General features: G+C 42.1%; 1 non-coding gene across 1 annotated transcript; it reads right to left on the reverse strand.

Moving 5' to 3' along the window:
- TRNAA-UGC lies at positions 349 to 421 on the reverse strand. The gene has a single exon. It is a non-coding gene; the product is annotated as a tRNA-Ala (tRNA).

Genomic DNA, 3,423 nt, shown 5'->3' on the forward strand with positions numbered 1-3,423 from the left:
TTTATATATATATATATAAATATATTTTTTAATTTTAAATGATTTTTTAAAATCTAACAGTTGAAATTAATTGATTAGATCTAACGATCAGTATTTGATCAAAAAAGATCCAACGGTCATTAAAATAAGAAATAACATATATTAAGTAAGGGTATAATGATCATTTTCTAAAAAATTAACACCGTTAGTTGGATTTAACGGATAATGGGAGATTGAGATGAGTTTTACAAAACACAGGGGGGCTTTTAGCCTATTCTCATAACAAGAGGATTGTTTTTGCAGACTTTTTAAAACACATGAGGATTTTATGCATTTTGTCCGTATAAAAATAAATTAGCTAAATTTAATTGGAGATGCGGGGGATCGAACCCCGTGCCTCTCACATGCAAAGCGAGCGCTCTACCATTTGAGCTACATCCCCCAATGCATCTAATAAGAAAGATATGCCAAAACATCAAAATTTATCAACCAAAACTAAATGTCCTTCCTCCGCATACTAATCTAATAAAAAATGCTTTACATAATCAAATATAAATGTGTATTAACTTTTTATTGTCCCGCTTTACTCTTTTATTCATTTTATTCTTTCAAATATTCTAACAGACGTAATATTCTAAAGTAAATTGCGATGATGACAATCTAAAAATCCATCTTATTTTAGAATAAGACGTAATATGTGATTATGGCGGCGTTTCCAACAATTTTCATCCCCAAATATTTATTATATTTTATAAAAATGTTTGTTTATCACTGTTTTAATATTTTATAAAATATAAACTTTTGGGAACCATAATTTATCAACTAAAATCATAATTAATTAAAAAATTGAATACTATTGTTTTACAAAGAACCTAAATTAAAGCAAATTTGAATCTAGTAGCTCTAGCCGCAGCTAGTCGGCCAACTTGGGATTTGTAACATCCTAGTTGCTAGTTACGCTGCTCTCCCTCAGTTGGGGCATCAATGGTCGGCTACACCACGGGGATAGTCTGTGGCATCTCCATCTTGATACACAATGCACTCAAGATCAACATATTTATCGAGCTTGGTATTAAAGTCATGGTTAGTCTGCGGCGAGACATCAATTGATGAAGATGGTCGGGTATCTATGGTGCACAACTAGGCGGCGTGTCACTGACCGCACCTTGGGCTAGACAGCCGATAGTGACTTGTGGAGGACGTGCGGGCGGCTAGGAGATGCTAGCCAGCACGCAAGGGCTTGCAATACTGTTCGTATGAGAACTTCCTTGATGTGTGGGAATACTGTCCGCCAGGTATGAAGTCATTCCGAGGACGTTTGGCCATGTAGATATAAGGGCGGTTATCGAGCGCCACCCTATGCTCGAGAAGGAGAGAATTGTGCGAAGCAGAGTGCTTTATCCTTGGAGATTTGCAACACTGTTTCATTGGCGAGATCCTTGGAGTGTTGGGAGCATCTCCAAGATGTTTGAGAGGTAAACGGTTCCGTTCCGGTAGGAAACGACGATGATGTTTAGAGTCTGCCAGTGCAGAGGCGAGACTGTAGTTTCAGAGTATTGTGGAGACAATTCCTCAGCTATGGATGTTTTGATCAGGCTGAAACTCTATCGTGATGATGTGCAAGTCGTAGGCTGCGCTACAGTTCAAGCGGAACGTGATTTGGACGTCAGTCAAAGGAGATGCTGAAAAGTGCACTCCTAGGCCCTTTGAGTGTTCTACTCTTGGAGTAAGAGATTATTTTCTTAAGCCTATTATAAAGGGCGCATGCAGTGGTCAGCTCTAGCCAGCCCTCCCCGTGCACGAAGGCAGTAGCTTGAGAAGAGGTCTGCACTAAATGAGCATTCTCTTGGAGGCATGATGGGGGCCTTTAAGAGCCGGCTCTAGGTAGCTCAAAGAGGAGCGTTAGAATCCCCGAAGGGCTTGGAAACCTAACGGGTAGCGTAGGGCCAGGATGACCTACTTTGGGCGCCGATACTGTGGAGAGGCTCTGTGTGATGCGCAAGGTTACCCCGCGGGCTGCGAGATATCAGGGGCAATGCCTCTCGTGCGAATGGGTAATCGAGGCAAGCATTCCAAGACTTCGTGATCCAACTCATGGAATGCGCTATCGAGTTCTAGCTGTCTATGGGGTCCGTTGGCTATAGAGGATCGATCGTGGGACGACGCCGCACTGTGGGCATATTGTGAAATCAAAGCCAAAAGGCAAGAAGGCATGTCGGGCATTCCGTGTGAGATAACGGCAAGATGTCGGCATATCGATTGGGCCTCGGACTTGTGATGTGGTCCTACTCGGGCGAGGCATGGAAGGTGACCGTGACGAGGGCAAGCGCCTAGGAAGTACTGAGTGAGTGTTGGGCATGCGATGGGCGTTGCGGGCGCATGTGTAGCGTTGTAATGCCTAGGGGGAGCGAGGATGCTCCTTGCCATTGAGCAATGCGTCGACAGGTTCCGAAATTGTGTGCGAGACACTAAGGCACGAGTGCCGAGAGCCTCAGCGAATATGGGCATTCTGGATAGGCGAGTGCAAGGGCACGCGGTGCAGCGCTAGGAAGAGTTCAGATGTCGCGCTAGCGAGTTTCAGTGTCGAGGACACGCGACGGATTGTCGCTATACATTGATATGTGCGAAGGCTGGTCGAAGGTTACACGTAATCTTAGACGCCGCACAGGAAAAATATATGAGAATTACATTCCGCTGCTAAAAAGAAGAGCATGCCTGTGACACGGCGTCTGACATCAACATATCGGACCCTATGCCGAAGACTCGGCCCATTTCCTCCCTTGATAACCTCAAGCCACAAGTGGTACTCCTGAATAACTGGGGCACTATTAGCAGATGAGGCTACCTCCCTTAGCGCGGGTTGAGAGGCACACTCTTTGAGCCCCTAAAATTTATTAGCCAACAAATAATAAAAATATTAGTAAATAATTAATAAAATTTATTATTAAATGACTAAAACTTTTTTGCTTAGAAAAATGTTAAAGAACATACAACGACTTCCTCGGCTCGCTTCCCACTCCAAGTGTTGTCCACCTTCTTTTTATAGCAGTCAACAAATACTTCTATTTCTTGAGGCGGACAACCGAGTTGTTCCTGCACAGATATTTGAATAACTTTGTAGATTTAAAATATTGATAAAAATAACTAAAATTATAAAAATTAAAATTTACTTATAATCTTCCTTTAGCCACCCAGTTAGCCTTATTTTTGACGAAGTTTGCCTTAAACTCGTCGAAATCCCAGTACGCTTGGAGGGTATGCTAAATATCATCCCCTAACCAATTGTGTTGTGTGCCCGTCATTGGGCTTCGGGGAACTTTTTACTGAGCTAGGTGATTGTATGGCTGTTAAAGATATTATAATATAATTATTTTATCAAATTAAGTATTATGTCCAACATAATTTGTAATCGAAGTATAAAAAGGAATTAGCTATAAATTTGGT

The sequence above is a fragment of the Sesamum indicum genome, linkage group LG10 (genome assembly GCF_000512975.1).
Source record: "Sesamum indicum cultivar Zhongzhi No. 13 linkage group LG10, S_indicum_v1.0, whole genome shotgun sequence".
Taxonomy (NCBI): Eukaryota; Viridiplantae; Streptophyta; class Magnoliopsida; order Lamiales; family Pedaliaceae; genus Sesamum; species Sesamum indicum.